The 18983-nt window shown below is 38.0% G+C and overlaps 2 pseudogenes; both read left to right on the top strand.

Annotated features, from left to right (window-relative positions):
* The first annotated feature begins 1443 nt into the window (after nt 1-1443).
* On the top strand, nt 1444-13010 carry LOC124229038 (olfactory receptor 4D11-like; annotated as a pseudogene).
* Nucleotides 13011-17713: 4703 nt separating this feature from the next.
* On the top strand, nt 17714-18620 carry LOC124229277 (olfactory receptor 4D9-like; annotated as a pseudogene).
* Nucleotides 18621-18983: the final 363 nt, after the last annotated feature.

The raw sequence follows: 18983 nt of genomic DNA, 5'->3' as shown, positions 1-18983 counted from the left end.
ATTACTCCCACCGAAACAACCTCACCATCAGCAGAATTTTTCCAAAGCCACATCCAACAATATCCCCTTTGATAATTCTCACACTAGTTATGGGATTAGGGACTTGATAAATATGATGGAGCACTGTCAGTCAGTGTGGAAGAGCCAAGAAAATGTTATTTCCTGAGTGTACTCTTTTCCATATAAAGATAGAAGTCACTGAAATCACTGGCCTTTGAAGGAGAATTTAACAGAATTTTTTGAAGCTAAATGATTCCCAAGGTCCGTGTGAATATAATTTAAGATGTTGGAGAAGAAAGTTGGAAAATTTAGGTAAGAAATACAACTAAAGAGAGTGAATACCTGTGGTGTCTGGGTGTCTATGTATAAGCTTGAGAAAAGAAGAATGACAATAATTGAACTCTAGATGTAATCATTAATATTCATAAATACATTCTTTCTAAAAAATAATGTAATAAGTATGCAAGATGTTACTTTCCAGGGTGAAACTTCAGTGACAGACACCACAGCTAAGAAATATGAATAAAGAGGATATTGTGAAATGAGAGTTATAGAAATGAGTTTAGTTAGGAATTGGGGATAAGGCAGCTCTTTATTTGTGAGATTGCTTGAATTGCACAAAGAAGAGAATTTTCTCACCTCTATTACCTATAGATGGATCTCCTCAGACTGAAATCTGCACAGCTATTTCTTATGCTAAATTTAAAACTAGAGAGAAAATGAAATATATTAAACCTTCAAAAAAGTTGAAAGAATAGTACAATGATCACATACATACCCTTAAAATTTACCAAAAAATAAAAATTTTATAGCAATGATTTTCTTTCCATGCCCACATAGTTTCATCCTTTCTTTCCAGCCAAATGTCCCAATACTGAGTACCTTTTATATATTCAAGTGGTCCCCTAAATCCAGGTCTCCTTTGCTTTACATTCCCATGTGCCCCAAACATAGGTATCACTGCGTCCATGCACGTTTCTCTGGGCCTCTTGACAAGAAGTCATCCTTTCCTCACACACACCTCATCTGTCTTTAGGTGGTCCCATTTAGTTCAACACAATCCATTTCCTGATGAGCTTCCAGTGTTAAGGTTACCCGACATAGTACTAATTAGATAACCAGCCATGTGTGGTGAGACTCTGTGTATGTTAATTCACCTAATCCCCATTACTTCCCTGTTAGGTGGGTATTATTATAATCCCCATTCTATAGCTGAAGAAGTACAGACTCCACGAGGTCTCTCACTTACCCAAGCCACACAGTGATCAAGCCAGGACTTGAGCCCAGATGGCTCTTCCTGCAGAGACCTGCACCAGACTGGTCTGCTAAGATAGATGTTAGATAAGAAAACAAACTAGGCATTCTCCTTGCCATCCTCTCACCATCCTCTGGGCCATTATCATTGACAATAAAAGAAAAATACCTCCTATTTTCCCCAAAACAATGTGTTCTGATGAAGCTGTTTCTGAATACATGTTCTGGGAAGTGTACAGCTCCTCGAAAACATTTTTGGTACATTCAAGAAGCTGTGTGCCTGTGACAGTTACTAACCCAGAGTGTTTCTTTAAGGTGACATACATAAAACCACGCATTATTGGTTAGGCAATGCTTTAAGCATTGATGCATTTGCATAGATTAATTCATTTATTCCTCACAAAAGTCACATGAGAGAGATGCTATTGTTTCCAAACACTGATGCAGAGGCTGAGGCCAAAGGGGTAAAGTAATTTCTCCTATATGCATAAGCAGTAAGTGACCAGGTGTGATTTGAAGAGGCTGTGTGATACCAGAGGCCCCAAGGTATCTTCCTACATGCTCTGATACCTCTAGGTAGCTTTTTTGCTTCTCCATATTAAGTAGGCTTTGGACAAGATTGCATGCAGAGGAAAGAAAATTTGAATGGAAAGTGAGATAGGTGAAAAGAAATATCTTTATTTGAACTGGAAAGCACGTCCAAAAAGTGAAAGAAGTAAATTTCACCTTTCTTTTGTTTCTGATTATGGTAAGAAAAAGGAGATAAAATTTAAAGAAAGAAATTAAGGTCCATTTCAAGAATTTGCCAAAAAAAAAAAATAAAGAAATTCAAAAGCAAAACGATTATATTTTAAGCACATCTTAACAATTTAAGAAACTGACAAATTGCTTTCAATAGTGCTTGCTCTGTTGTACATCACCAGAGTTCCAATTCCTCTACATTTTTTGTCAACTCTTGATATATCCATCTTCCTTATTTTAACCATTCTAATAGGTGTGTACTGTTATCTCACTGTAGTTTTCATTTACATTTCACCAGTGATCAATGATGTTGAGCACCTTTTCACGTACTTATTTCCTATCACTATATCTTCCTGTTGAAATGTCTGTTCAAACCATTTGTCCCTTTCTTGTAATTGGGTTGTTTGTTTTCTTATTGAATTTTAAGAGTTACAGCCATTCTACTCTTACATACTTATGCAAGAGAAATGAAAACATATGCCCACACGAAGACCAATATATGAACGTTCATAACAGACTTATGTGTAACAACCAGAAACTAGAAACAACCAAAATATTCATGAAAAAGTGAATGGATAAACGAAATGTGGCTTATCCACACAAAAGAAAGGAACAAAATATTGATATACACAAAATCATGGATTAATTTTGTGAGTGAAAGAAGCCAGACAAGAAGAGAGTGCATATTTTAGGATTCCATTTATAGAAATTCTAGAAAATAAAAACTAATCTATAGTGACAGATGCAGGTGAGTGGTTACCTGAAGAAAGAGGGGCAGAGGGGACATATTACAAAGGGTCACAAGGACACTTTTGGGGTGATAGCAATATTAACTATCTTAAACATAGTGATGATGTCATGGGTATATGATTACATCAAAACTTATCAAAGTGTACACTTCAAACACATGAGTCTGTTGTGTATCAATGATAGCAAAATTTTAAAAAATACCTTTTAAGAGATAAATTTGAGGGAGATCTTGTCAAGATGGCAGCATAGGCAGACTCTGAACTCACCTCCTGCCATGAACACAGCCAGGTTACAATTATTTTTCGAAAAAATACCCTGAAGAGAAAACTGAAAACTGAATAAAAAGAACCCCCACAAGGGAGAGTCCTGACTGAGGCCGAAGAGGCAGAAATTCCTCCTGGAGAGAAAAAAAGCCACCTTCACAAGCTACAGACCTTCACAGCAGGCTGGACGGAAGACACTCTAAGGTATGCATCCCTCCCTGGAGCAGTGGGATCTTGAGCAAGGGGCCCATTACTGCTATACGCATACTTCAGACTCAGCACAACTGAGATGAGTATCCTACTATCTGGCTTTTCTGGCTATTAACTGTAACAGGGAATACCCCCAGAAAAGCTATCGGATGAAGGCCAAAAGAACCCAGCTCTTAAAGGGCTCATGCACAAATTCACTCATCTCAGAGAGCAAACCAAAATCACCAGAAAGAAGGCTGCACAGTCCTTTGGTGAAAAGAGACTCACTTGGTAGGTTCTGGGTGCATCTCAGTGAGAGGTGAGACCTCTCCAGAGACTGAGACATTGGTGGTGGCCATTCTTGTGCTCTGGTACAGATGTTCTGACACAGATGCTGCCAGATTCTGTTGCTGCTATCCACTGGCCTGTTAGCCCAGGGATATGCCACACTCACTAGAGCACAGATTTAATCTGGTTCAGCCAGTGCAGGCAGCCTGCCTTAGGGACCGGCCCCACCCAACAGCCAGCTCTCAGGCTACTTGTCCACCTGCATTGATTGGGTGCCTTGATCCTCCATAGGTAGGCAAGTGCATCTGCCTCTGTGTGAGGACCAGGTGAACTGTGAGGTGCATTGGTGGAGGGGTGGGGGCCTCTGCAGTGGGGTGACTGGGTAGGCTCCAGGGAGTTGGGAAGTGTGCACAGACGAGGACTGTGTTGGCAGTGGGTGTGGACCTGTGGGGGGGTGGGGCTTATCAGTGGCAGAAGATCTATGCTTCACAAAGACTATCAGCCCCACCTACCAAAGCCTGAAACAGTTGGGTGCTCCCTGTGCCTAGGGCCAGCCCCACTCAGCTGCAAACCTAAGACAGCTGACAACAGCTTTGCAAGCCTGAGGCCTACAGCAACTGTGAGTTCCTGAGCCTAGCAACCAGCTACACTCAGTGCCTACCGAATTGACAGGGAAATCGCAACAGGAGTGTGCTATTAGACCTTGTAGCCAAAGGTCCTGGGGCTCCCCAAACCCAATTTATAAACAGCCAGCCAGGGAGGGAAAGACTAGACTTCCTGGGTACCTGCAGTAAGAGTAACCTTGCCACAGCATAAGGACACAAGTAGCACACAGGGGTCATTCCTAGATCATTGGGACTGGTGACAAGAGGGAAGCACACTGCTGGGTCACAAAAGGCATCTCTTACATAAGGCCACTTCTCCAAGATCATGAGACATAGCCAACTTACATAATACATAGATATAAGCGCAGAAAGAGGCATAATGACTCCTCAAAGGAATAGCAAAGGAACAGAATAAAACCCCAGAAAAAGAGCTAAATGAAACAGAATAAGGCAGTTCAAACAAAAACCCATAAGGATGTTCACGGATATTGGGAGAATACTGGATGAACACAGTGAGAACATCAACAAAGAATTGGAAAATATAAAAAAGAACCAACCAGAAATGAAGATTACAATACTGGAAATGAAAATTTCACTAGAGGGACTCAATAACAGAGTAGATGATATAGAAGAATGGATCAGCAAGTTGGATGAAAGACTAGAGGGGATCACCAAAACTGAATAGATAAAAGAAAAAAGAATTTAAAAGAATGAGAACAGTCTATGGGAACTCTGGGACAATCATGTGCACTAACATTCATATGATATGTGTCCCAGAAGGAGAAGAGAGAGACAAAGGGGCAGAGACTCTATTTGAAGAAATAATAGCTGAAAACTTTCCTAATCTAAGGAAAGAAACAGACATCAAAGTAAAAGAAGCACAGAGAGCACCAAACAAGAAAAGCCCAAAGAGGCCCACACCAAGACACATTATAATTAAAATGTCCAAAATTAAAGATAAAGAGAGAATCCTAAAAGCAGCAAGAGAAAGACAACAAGTGACATACAAAGGAAAGCCCATAAGGCTATCAGTGGACTTCTCAGCTGAAACCCTACAGGATAAACGAATGTGGCATGAAGTATTTAAAGTGCTGAAAGGAAAACACCTACAGCCAAGAATATGCTATCCAGCAAAGTAATCATTCAGGATGGAAGGATTTATAAACAGCTTCCCAGACAAGCAAAAATTAAAGGTGTTTATCACCAAGAAACCAGTTCTACAAGAAATGCTGAAGGGACTTATTTAAGTAGGAAAGAGAAAACCACAAGTAGGGATAAGAAAATTATCAGAGAAAAAATCAGGCAATAAAATCACTGATAAAGTCAAAAACATAGTAAAGGTGACAGATCGCCCACCTATGAAGATAATATGAAGGTTAAACGACAAAAGTATTAAATTACCTACTTCAAGGAAAAGAGGATAATGGATAGACACACACAAAATGAGAGATTAGATATGATTTCAAAAACATAAAATGTGGGAGGAGAGGAGTAAAAGAGTAGAGCTTTTAGAAAGAGGTCAAGCTAAAGAGACTATCAACTCAATGTAGATTGCTATATACGTAGAATGTTATTTAAGAACCTCATGGTAATCACAAGCCAGAAACCTATAATAAGCAAACAAATATGTAAGAGGAAAGAAATCAAACATATTACTAAAGAAAGTCATCAAATCACAAGGGAAGAGATCAAGAGAAGTAGGGAAAAGAGAAGAACTACTAAAACACAGAAAAAAGTAACAAAATGGCAATAAATTCATATTAATCAATTGCTACTTTAAATCTCAATGGAGCAAATGCTCCAATCAAAAGGCATGGGGTGTTCTATTGGATAAAAAACAAAACCCATATGTATGCTGCATACAAGAGACGCACTTCAGACACAAAGACACTCACAAACTGGAAATGAAAGGATGGAAAAATATACTCCATGGAAACAGCAAAGAAAAGAAAGAGCAGGTAGTAATACCTATATCAGAGAAAATTGACTTTAAACAAAAACTGTAACAAGAGACAATGATGGGCACTACATAATGATAAAGGGAACAATACAACAAGATATAACACTTGTAAATATCTATGCACCCAACACAGGAGCACCTAAATATATAAAGCAAGTATTAACAGACATAAAAGGAGAAATAGACAATAACACAATAGTAGGGAACTTAGACACACCACTTACAGCAATGGATAGATCATTCAAACAGAAGATCAATAAGGAAACACTGGCCTTAAAGGACACATTAGACCAGATGGACTTAGCAGATATATCTAGAACATTCCATCCAAAAACCACAGAATACACATTCTTTTCAAATGCACATTGAACATTCTCCAGGATTCAACACAAATTAGGCCACAAAAAAGTCTCAATAAATTTGAGAAAACCGAAAAATACAGTGAATCTTTTCTGACCACAAAAGTATGAAACTGGAAATCAACTACAGAAAGAAAATCAGAAAACCCATAAATATGTGCAGATTAAACAAAATGCTACTGAAAAACGATTGGGTCAATGAAAAAAATCAAAGGAGAAATAAAAAATACCTGGATACAAATGAAAATGAAAATATGACATACCAAAAATCTATGGGATACAGCAGAAGTGGTTCTAAGAAGGCAGTTTATTGCACTTCAGGCCCACCTCAACAAACAAGGAAAATACCAAATAAACAATCTAACTGTGCACCTAAAGGAATGAGAAAAAAAAAGAACAAACTAAGCCCCAAATCATCAGAAGGAAGGAAATAATTAAAATCAAAGCAGAAATAACCGAAAGAGACGAAAAAAACCACTAGAAAAAGTTAATGAGACAAAGACCTGGTTCTTTGAAAAGATAAACAAAATTGACAAAACTTTAGCTAGACTCATCAAGAAAAAAGAGAGAAGGCCCAACTACATAAAATCAGAAATGAAAGAGGAGAAATTACAACAGCCATCTCAGAAATAAAAAAGATTATAAGAGAATACTATGAAAAGCTATGTGCAAGCAAATTGGATAATCTGGAATAAATAGATACATTCTTAACATCATACAACCTTCAAAAGGGGACCAAGAAGAAGTAGAGAATTTGAATAGACCAGTCCCCAGGAAGGAGATTGAAACAGCAATAAAAACATCCCAAACAATAAAAGTCCAGGACAAGATGACTTCCCTGGTGAATTCTACCAAACATTCAAAGAAAACTTAATACTATCCTTCTCAAACTATTCCAAAAAAAATGAATAGGAGAGGAGGCTTCCTAATTCATTCTGCAAAGCCAACAATATCTTGATACCAAAACAGATAAGGACAACAGAAAAAAAGAAAACGACAGACCAATATCACTGATGAACATCTATGCAAAAATCCTCAACAAAATGCTAGCAAGTCGAATACAACAATACATTAAAAAGCTCATAAATCGTGTCCAAGTGGGTTTTATTCCAGGGATGCAGGGATGGTTCAAGATCCACAGATCAATCAACGTGATATACCACATTAACAAAATGAAGAATAAAAACCACATGATCATCTCAATAGACACAGAGAAAGCATTTGACAAGATATAGTAACCATTTATGATAAAAACTCTAAATAAAATGGATATAGAAGAAAACTACCTCAAACTAATGAAGGCCATATATGACAAACCCACAGCTAATATCATTCTTCATGGAGAAAAACTGAAAGCTAACCTTCTAATAGCAGGAACTAGAAAAGGATGCCCACTTTCATCACCCTTATTTAACATAATAGTGGAAGTCCTAACCAGAGCAATCAGGAGATAAAAAGAAATAAAGTGATCCAAATAGGAAAAGAAGTGAAACTGCCACTATTTGCAGATGACATGATTTTGTACACATAAAACCCTAATGAATCCACTAAAAAATCTTTTACAAATAATAAATGAATACAGTCAAGTTGCAGGATGCAAAATCAACATACAAAAATCAGTTGCGTTTCTATACACTAACAACGAAGTAGCAGAAAGAGAAATCAACAATACAATCCCATTTACAATTGCAACAAAAAGAATAAACTATTAGGAATAAACTTAACCAAAGAGGTGAAAGATGCATACATTGAAAACTATAAAATATTGTTGACAGAAATTGAATAAGACAAGAAGAAATGGAAAGATATTCCATGCTCTTGGATTGGAAGAATTAACATAGTTAAAATGTCCATACTTCCTAAAGCAATATATAGATTCAATGCAATCCCTATCAAAGTTCCAACAACATTTTTCACAGAGATAGAACAAAGAATGCTACAATTTATATGGAACAACAAAAGACCCTGAATAGCCATAGGAATCCTGAGGAAAAAGAGCAAAGCTGGAAGTATCACACTCTCTGATTTCAAAATATACTACAAAGCTATAATAACTAAAACAGCATGGTGCTGGCACAAAAACAGACACACAGATCAATGGAACAGAATTCAGAGCCCAAAAATAAACCCACACATTTATGGATAGCTTATTTTCAACAAGGGAGCCAAGAGCATACAATGGAGAAAGGAGTGTTTCTTCAATAAATGGTGTTGGGAAAACTGGACAGTCACATGGAAAAGAATGAAAGTAGACCATTATCTTACACCATGCACAAAAATCAACTCAAAATGGATTAAAGACTTGAATGTAAGACCTGAAATCATGAGACTTCTAGAAGAAAACATAGGCAGTACGCTCTTTGACATCATGTCTGACAGGGCAAGAGAAACAGAAAAAATGAACAAATGGGACTACATCAAACTAAAAAGCTTCTGCACAGCAAAGGAAACCATCAACAAAATGAAAAGGTAACCTAACAATTGGGAGATGATATTTGCAAGCCATATATCAGATAAAGGGTTTATATCCAAAATATACAAAGAACTCATAGGTCTCAACAATAAAAAAAACCAACAACCCAATTAAAAAATGGGCAAAAAATCTGAACGGAGATTTCTCCAAAGAAGATATATGGATGGCCAACAGGCACATGAAAAGATGTTCAACATCATTAGCTATCAGGAAAATGCAAATCAAAACTACAATGAGGTATCACCTCACTCCGGTGAGAATGGCTATAATTAACAAGACAGGAAACAAGTGTTGGAGAGGATATGGTGAGAAGGGAACCCTTGTACACTGCTGCTTGGAGTGCAAACTGGTGCAGCCACTGTGGAAAGCAGTATGGAGTATCCTCAGAAAATTAAGAATAGATCTACCATATGATCCAGCTATTCCACTGCTGGGTATTTATCCAAAGAACTTCAAAACACAAATACATAAAGATACATGAACCCCTATGTTCATCACAGCATTATTCACAATAGCCAAGACTGGGAAGCAATCTAGGTGCCCATCAAGGGGTGAATGGATAAAGAAGATGTGGTATTTATACACAGTGGAATACTATTCAGCCATAAGAAATAATGAAATGCGGCCATTTGTTACAACATGGATGGACCTGGAGGGTATTATGCTAAGTGAAACAAGACAGAGGAAGAAAGTCAAATACCGTATGATCTGACTCATAAGTAGAAGATAAAAACAATGACAAACACATAGCTACAGAGATTGGATTGGTGGTTACCAGAGAGGAAGAGGGGAAGGACAAAGGTGAAAGGGGCGATTAGGCTCACATGTGTGGTAATGGGTTATAATTAGTCTTTGGGTGGTGAACAAGATGTAATCTACACAGAATTTGAAATATATTATAATGTACACCTGACAGTTGCATAATGTTATAATCCAATGTTACCACAATAAAAATTTTAAAAAACACAGAAATTTGACCAGTAAACAGAAGAGAAACTCTGAGTTGCCACTTTTCTTTTCATAGCTGAGGAGCTATTGAGCACACAGGGGTTTTGGTACCCAAAGTAGTTTAAAGTAAAGAGAGAAACAAAATAAATACCCTAAAGAAAAATAGAAAAATAGAGAATAATTTTATGGCTTGAAAATGTTCTAATTTTTCATAGCATTAAATTTGTAATTTAGGAAAGGGACAGATGCTCCTGTAGAATTCAGTCCAAAGAGATACATTCTGCACATAGGAGTTCTTAAACGATTTGAATAGAAAACCCAGTCTGGAAAAAACCCCACACTGCTATGGAACCTCAAAGGACCCCAGTTGTACCAAATAAGCACTGCCTTACCCACACACCAAACTGCATCCATTTTTATATCCCTCATGCCACAATAGTCTGTTGCTGAATATTTAACATCCAACCGTTTACCTTAGATACTTGGAACTTGTATAGTGAGAACATGGTCTTTATGCATTTTCTAAAATATTTATAATATACGGGAGAAAAATAATTAAATGCATGCTTCTGTAATAAGATGTCATTTTGGACTCATTCGCTATAACCTCAAAACTGCTCTTCATGTGGTCATAACATCTCACTAGTCTTTGGACCTAATACCTGACTATGTCAACCTGAATCTATTAAGGGAGATAAACCTTTTCTAAAATAACACTTTAATTTTTTCCAAGCTGCATGAAGAAGAAGAAATATGATTCAATGGAGTTATAAAATGGCCCCAGGGTAAAAGAAACTATGTTTCTTGGACTTAGTCCCAAAACCTGAGCTTGGTCTTATTTCTTTTTTCGTGTTTTGTGTACAAGACAACTCTGCTGGGAAACCTCCTCATCATAGTCATTGTCACCTGTGAGTCTAGCCTTCACACACCAATGTACTTCCTGCTCCCCAATCTAGCCATCCTTGACATCTGCTTCTCCTCCATCACTGCTCTGAAGATCCCAGTAGAACTTCTGTCAAAGATAAAGATCATATCCTATACAGGCTGCATGACACAGTTGTTTTTCTTCCACCTCCTTGGTAGAACAGACATTTGTTCTCTCTCTGTGACGGTGTTTGATTGCTAGATAGCCAACTCCAAGCCCTTGCACTTATGTGACCATCATGAGTAGGGGGCGATGCACTGTCCTCGTTGTGGCTTCTTGGGTATGTGGCTTTGTCCACTCCCTCATCCAGATTTCCCTGTTGCTGCCTCTCTCATCCTGTGGACCCAACGTTCTTGACAGCTTCTATGATGATGTCCCTCAGGTCTTCAAACTTGCCTGTACCTTTGCACTTGAGGTCCTGATTGTTTCCAACAGTGGCTTAGTCACTACCCTGTGGTTTTATTTCTGCTTGTGTCCTACACAGTCATTCTAATGATTCTCAGGTCTCAAGCAGGGTGGGCAAGAGGACAGCAATCTCCAGCTGCACCTCATACATCACTGTGGTGACACTTCACATTTTGCCCTGCATCTATGTCTATACCAGGCCCTTCACTGTCCTCCCCATGGAGAAAGCCATCTACGTCACCTTCACTGTTATCAGTCCTCTGCTGAACCCCTTGATCTACACTCTGAGGAAAGAGAAAATGAAGTCAGCCATGAGGAGACTGAAGAGAAGACTCATGCCTTCTGTGATGGAACAGAGTAAGAGTCTCCAACCTCCTCATCACCAAGGACACCTATCATTATTTTCCTGAGAGTCCTATTTATATACTCAAATATATGGTCAATAAACAAACTACACTTAGTTGGGAATTTAATTTTCTAGTTACATAAATAGGTTGCTGATAACCTAAGCTTCTGCTAAGCATGAAGTAACTAGTGTTATAGGATTGAGCTGATTGATGCATTTCCATTCAAATAGCAAAGTAACAATGTGTCAATCAGGACAACTATATGGCAAGTGAAGAGATTGATTGAATGCAACTCCTTTTCATGAGGTAAATAAACAGAAGCCTAGAGATAGAATGATTAGCTCAAGATCTCATATCAACTTAATTACAGAGATAAGTCTTCAGATACCCCATTGATTGCTCTTATGCCATTTGAATATAACTTATTACATTACTGGACCTGTCTATGCCAAACTGCAATCGTTTTCTAGGAAGATCTCACAATCAGTGCATCTGAAGTACACATATAGATGGGATACATATGTCCAATCGAAGTTTAAGACTATTTCTTCTTAAAGTTCAAATGGGCTTGTGACCTATTGAGAATCTCAAAGGTACACAGTGACTGTCCTTCTGGATTCTTATCAGGAATGAAGAAGCTTTGAAAGATTTCCCATAATAGCCTAAAGCGATTTATCTGATGTAGAACTAGACATTTCAGATTCACAGTCTTGTGATCAGTTTAGACAAGGGCAAACACTCAGAGATCCCACACAAAGAGTAAGAAATTCTCATTCAAGAACTGATTTCCCAGTTGTGGACTTAGAAGGGCCAATCTCAGATGGGCTACACTATTTAGGATGTACATTCTTCCCACTTTCCACTTCCCAGAGAGAGAGAGAGAGGAAGGTTTAAGGAAATTAAAACTCTAATAAATGTATTTTCAGTCGGCTGGTGTTTGTGAAGAGGAAATACAGGCTAGTGTTTTCATCTGGGAAAGAATGGTAAAAGTAAAGCATTATAGCTGAAAGTTCTAACTTCAGAGTCATACAGACTTGGCTGCAAATTCCATCTCTGCCATCCACTAGCTGTGTGATCTTGACCAAATTATTTTATCTCTGCACAGGTCATGGTTCACCTATACAAAGGTGTTATAATACCCATCTCATGGAGTTTTTGTCAGCGCTAAAATGAGATGCAATATGTGAAACACACAGTGCCTGGCAGATAGTAAGTTCTCAGTGAAAGGCTAATGTCATTATTAATATCATCCTTATTGATCCGCCTAATACACATTCTTACCCTAAACCTAATCCTAAACCCCATTGACCTGTTACACTCTGCTATATGAACCATACTCTTCATTACTGGGAGAAAACTAATGGGGTAGAAAACGTTGGAATGTACATGGAATTCAAAGCATCTTTCATCTTAAAATTTCTAGCTTTCTGTCATTAAAACATGATAATAGGTTTGCCTGTTGTTTTTACAGCTTTAAGTGTCATCCTGAAGCTGTTGAGATAAAGCATAGGAGAGTTTCACATTAAAAGAAGGTAATGGGGGGGGGGGCGGCCCTGTGGCATGGCAGCTAAGTTTGCATGTTCCCCTTCAGCATCCCGGGATTCACTGGTTCAGATCCTGGATGCAGACCTACTCACTGCTTATCAACCACACTGTGGCAGACGTCCCACATATAAAATAGAGGAAGATGGTCACAGATGTTAGCTCAGGGCCAATCTTCCTCAGAAAAAAGAGGAGGATTGGCAGCAGATGTTAGCTCAGGGCTAATCTTCCTTAAAAAAAAAAAAAAAGGTAATGGGTCAAAGATATACCGTTGGCTTTTAGAGTAGAGATAAGGCATCAGAACAGGAAATCAGATATCCCAGGATGGAGAAGATCCCAAGCAGAGTCAGCCAAAAGATATTGAGTGTTGGGGACAAACTTCACTTATGTTCTACATTGGATCTGGAATGACACCATGAGCATTCATTAACTAACTGGCTCAATTCATTGCCATTTCTTGTCATCTGGTCAACAAATTCTAACTTTTTTCAATATTAACCTACTTCCCTTAGCATGAAAATGCTAAGAATAATCCACATTTGCCAAGTCACCATTCATAAGGTCCTGCTACCTTTGCTCAGCATTGGTCACAAGTCTCTAAGATTTTCTATATGAAATTGCCTATGAAAAATGCATAACACAAACCAATTTATAGTCTATTTCATGCAAATGTGTCCTTTTCTTTCCTTCCTATCTCTTGTGACTCACTTAATCAGATTTTTATCACTATGTCAGAATTGGATAGCACCAAAGATCTATGGGGTCTGAATCACTGTATCTCAGAAGCATAATCCCAAGGATGCAGGAACTCAGGAACTCCTGCTGCATCACTGTCCCTGAAACATCCTCAAAGTACGTTTAAACACATAACACAATCTGATTCAATAATTCAGGGGAAGGGGAAAGAATTACACTTGATTACATAAACCTATATCATTTATCTGGATGACATAAAATCACAAGCTGGGCTGCACTTTTTTCCAATTCAATCAGCTTTTATCATTTTTTAAGCTCAGCTGCTAAGAGCCATGGAAAAGTCAACTGGCTCTGGTCACTCATGTACCTATCAAACTAATCTTTCATATATTGCTCCCTGGATCAAATGTTTCAATGATCAACATCTCTGAGTACCCATGAACCCATAACATAAAATAATTCTCAAGTAAACTGATGAATATCAACAGCTGTCACCATGCTACCTTCCTAGATTCTAAGGGACCTGTGGATCTCAGAGATGTAGACTAAGATAATTCTATATGTACAATGTGTATATTGAATTCTACAGAAATTGCATATATATCTCTACATCATTCATTCTGTGATAGCTACCCTGATGGTAACCAGAAAGATTTGATTTTTCCATTGCTACCATTTTATTTAAGCTTTACTTCCTAGCCCATTAAAGCAAAGCAATTATTGTTAGAAAGAAGACAGCACAGTCCTTGGTGTGGTTTAACACAACATTTTCTTCATAAGCCAAGAGGGTTATTGCATGGCCTAGAGAAAAAGATATGGACTGAATGTGCACTGATGCCTCTGCACGTACATGTGAGATGAGCAAGAAAGGAGAGGAGGGAGAGAGAGGAGGAAGGTTTGATAACATTACAATAACACCCACAGGAACTCCATTGAATTAGCCACTCAGTTTCCATATTCATACCCAGCGATATTCCTTTTGCTGATTACATGATTAGGCTTTTTGCTGAGGGATTATTAGAGGTGGCCAAAGCACTGTAAGGAAAAGTGGAAGAGCCAAATGATATGGTGCCCTGAGGTTGCCTTTTCCCATTTGAAGGAAGAAAATAACAAAATCAGTAGCCTTAAGGTAGGCTTTCCATTAAACATAGAATGTCCCCAGAACCTAAGTCTTCTAAGATGCAGTTGGAGCATCACAAGAGGGTCAATTTCCCACTTGAAGGCTGGTGTCAGTTAGTGTTGGTGTATGTGAACTTCTGAAATGGGAAAGCTGTTAGTGCTGATTTTTCAGAAATGCTGCAATTGTGTGAAATTGTCCTATTGAAACCAAAACACAATGAAGCAGAGAAAAGGGATAGATTTTCACTACTAGGAAGAGGGGAAGTGTGGCCTGCAAAATATTAGAAGAAGGTCAATTGACTTCAGGGGATGGGATGTATTCTACTTGGCAGGATCTTGAGGCTGAAAGTGATTTCAAAGATGTTGAGAAGATGCTGATATCCCCAGCTCTCAGGAGGATGATTGCCTTGAAAAACAGCACTCTAATGACAATTCCTGAATTTAATACATGCTGCCTGGCCAGCTGTGCTTCTTGTCTAGAAATGGATGTTTGGGGCTTTAAGTAAGGAGTTTTAATGGCTAGCTTATCTGTGTCCACATGTGCTACTGAATATGAATAATGCTGCTAAAACTGCTATGGATTCAATCAAGAGTAGAGGCTTTTCAATATTAGGAAAGAGAAAACGGAGAAGCATTTGCTCAGTGGGAAGCTGGAGTATAGGGATAACACTCAGTTTGTAGGTTCTTACAAGATGCTTGATAAGCTTGTTTCTGAAGGATGGTCCCCATTGGGGTGATTGTTAAGAAATCCTCGTGATCCTTATTTTGACCCTGCAAAACATATAATTATATTTCTTTATTCATTCCCCACACCCGCTCTTGTGTGCATGAGTTTCAATATAATGCGCATAATCTTATACCTTCAAATTATCCTTCCCGCTATTTGTAAAAAGACAGCATCCGTAGGAACCCACCAGATCCATTATTTTTGAGAGTTCATGTTTGAAGAAATGCTATTCAGAACTCATTTCTTCCCCTGCCACTGGAGCACTATGAAGTTGATCCACATTGTTGGTGGAGGTACCTCTACAGGCTACAAAGTTTGCTTTTTCAAAGTTTTGGTTTCTTTCAAAGTTACTTCTGACATCATCTCACACTAAGGCACTCTCAACCACACCTCTCACTCACCATGTGAAGGCTTCTTACATCCGTGTACTAATTTCACTTGATTTGAAAATATATTCCAGAGCCTTTTCCTTTTCAGGATTTTCTGGGAAGGGCTTATCAACACTGTGAAGAAGTATAATTGCAGTAGTTAAGAGAATAAGTCTTTGGAATAAGACAAATTTCGATGGAGACACCTAAAGTCTGTAGGTGAGAAAAGGATAAAAATGTAACCCTCAAGTTGTAGCTGGTAAAGTCTGTAACTACATAACTATAACAGTAACCATTATGAAGAGGATGGCCAATTAAATTTCACTTAAATGAAAGTCATTCTTTAGACATGAGAGTAAAATGTTATAATCATCATGTTAATTATTTTTAACATTCTACTTAGGGATAATGTACATACATACATAAAAGTATACATGAGTGTACAGGTCAGTGAATTTTCACACAAACTGAATATATTTTGTAACAAGCACCCAGATCAAGAAACAGAACACTGTCAGCACCTCAAAAGTCTCCGTCATATTCGCTTTAGTTTTGTATATTTTTTGTTCTTTATATGAACAAAATAAGTAAATGCACACTGTTTTTGGCCTGGATTATCTGACTATACATTATGTTTGTGAGATTCATTTATATTGTTTTATGTAGTGTATGTAGATCATTTCTATTGCTGTATAGCATTGTATGAATTTAACAATATATTTATCTTTTCTGCTGCTGATGGACATTTGTGTCATTTACCATTTGGGGCAATTACAAACAGTGCTGCTATGAATATTCTAGGATATGCCTTTTGCTGGACATAACATATGTACATGTGTACATACTTCCTAAGAGTGAAATAGATTATTCTAAAGATGGAGATAGATCTCCATCCTAAGAACAATCTATACATACAATTGAATGAGAGAAAATATATATATATATATCCATTCTAAGATAGACGATTAGATAGATATAAACATAGATATAGATATGGATATGGATATGGATATGGATATGGATATGGATATACGACAATACCAGATATAATCAAACAGCAAAGTGGTTATCCCAATTCTACACACCCACCAGCAGGCTATGAGAGTTCCAATTCTTCCACATCTTCAACATCATTTCATATTTTTCATCTTTTTCAGTTTAGCCATTTTTGTACATAGGTAAAAGTTTCTTGCTGTAATTTTAATTTGCATTTCCATGATAATGAAGTTCAATTGGTATTTGAATATCCTCTTTGGTAAAGTTTTGCTGCCTGTCTTTTGCCATTTTCTATTTGGCTGTCTATCTTTTTTGCTGATTTGTAGAATTCTTTACATATTTAGAACTTAAATCTTATACTTATTGTCAATATCCTCCCATTTGCAGGTTATCTTTTAATTCTCATAATGGTGTCTTTTGTGAACAAAACTTCTTCATGTCAGCTTCATGCTTATTTTTTACTATTTTAAGTGTCATATTTTGTAGGAAAAGTAGAATTGAATAAGTTCACAGACTTGTCACCTGTGTTTCAGTGGCCACAGTAATAGAACCTACCTGTTTGGGTGACTGAGTCAAAAACAAGGGTCATATTCCATCTACTGGCAGCATACAGAATTGCATACATAAAAAATGAACTTCCTCCCTAGGAAAACACCAAACTCAAGTGACAGACAAGACAACAGTAGATTCCCTAACCCATTCTTTAACTGCACTGTTATTTCTTCCAGAGATATACTTCAAAAAGGATCTGGGACCCAATGGAGCAGGGAAATTATACCACAGTGAAAGAATTTCTTTTCTTGGGAATTATCCAGTCACAACAGCTCAGCTGGGTCTTATTTGTCTTCTTATTTTTGGTGTACATGACAACTCTGGTGGGAAACCTGCTCATCATGGTTACAATTCACTGAATCTCACCTTCAACTCCCAGGTACTTCCTGCTCCGCAATCTATCTGTTCTTGTCATCTGCTTTTCCTCCATCACAGTGCCTAACGTCCTAGCTGATCTTCTGTCAGAGAGAAAAACCATCTCCTTCAATGGCTGTGTCACTCAAATGTACTTCTTCCACCATCTTGGAGTGTAGATGTTTTCCTCTCTCTGTGATGACATTTGATCACTACAGAGCCATCTCAAAACCCTTCCATTGTATGACTATCATGACTAGGGGACAATGCACTAGCCTAGTTGTGGCTTCCCAGGTGGGGGAATTTGTCCACTCCATTGTGCTGATTTCCCTGCTGCTGTCCGTCCCCTTCTGTGGACCCAATGTTCTTGACACTTTCTATTGTGATGTCCCCCAGGTGTTCAAACTCACCTGCACTGACACGTTAACTCTGGAGCTCCTGATGATTTCCAATAGTAGGTTACTCATTTGGTTTATATTCTTCTTTCTCCTCATATCCTACACAGTCATCTTGAAGATGCTAAGATCTCATACTGGAGAGGGCAAGTGGAAAGTCATCTCCACCTGTACCTCACACATCACTGTGGTGACCCTGCACTTTGTGCCCTGCATCTATGTCTATGCCCGGCCCTTCACTGCCCTCCCCACAGATACTGCCATTTCTGTCACCTTCACTGTCATCTCCTCTTTGCTCAACCCTATGATCTACACCCTGAGAAATCAGGAAATGAAGTCAGCCATGAGGAAACTAAAGAAATGACTAAGTCATTCATAAAGGATTTAAATTCTATGAGGATGAGTCAACACTAAAATTTAAAGATAGATATTAACTTTCACTTTCTCAAAATGGCAAGAGATAACCTTAATGCCAAAAAAAAGGGGCATCTATGGATACCATGGTTCCTAAAAGAGGCTGGTGCTATAGTACATGCTGGGGACCTATCAGTGATACTGCTTTAAGGTGAGACCCATTCATGTCTTCCACTGCCTACTTTCAATTATTCATTCCACAAATATTTACAAAGTGTATATTATATGCTTGACAGAGGTAGGATGCAGACTGCTGCAGAAAGATTAGAGATATCACTGTCCTACAGGCATACTCCAAGATGCCATAAGAGGA

This window comes from Equus quagga, chromosome 17 (genome assembly GCF_021613505.1).
Source record: "Equus quagga isolate Etosha38 chromosome 17, UCLA_HA_Equagga_1.0, whole genome shotgun sequence".
NCBI classification, from domain to species: Eukaryota; Metazoa; Chordata; class Mammalia; order Perissodactyla; family Equidae; genus Equus; species Equus quagga.
Note: the sequence above shows the minus strand (reverse complement) of the source record. Positions and strands in the feature narration are given on the sequence as shown.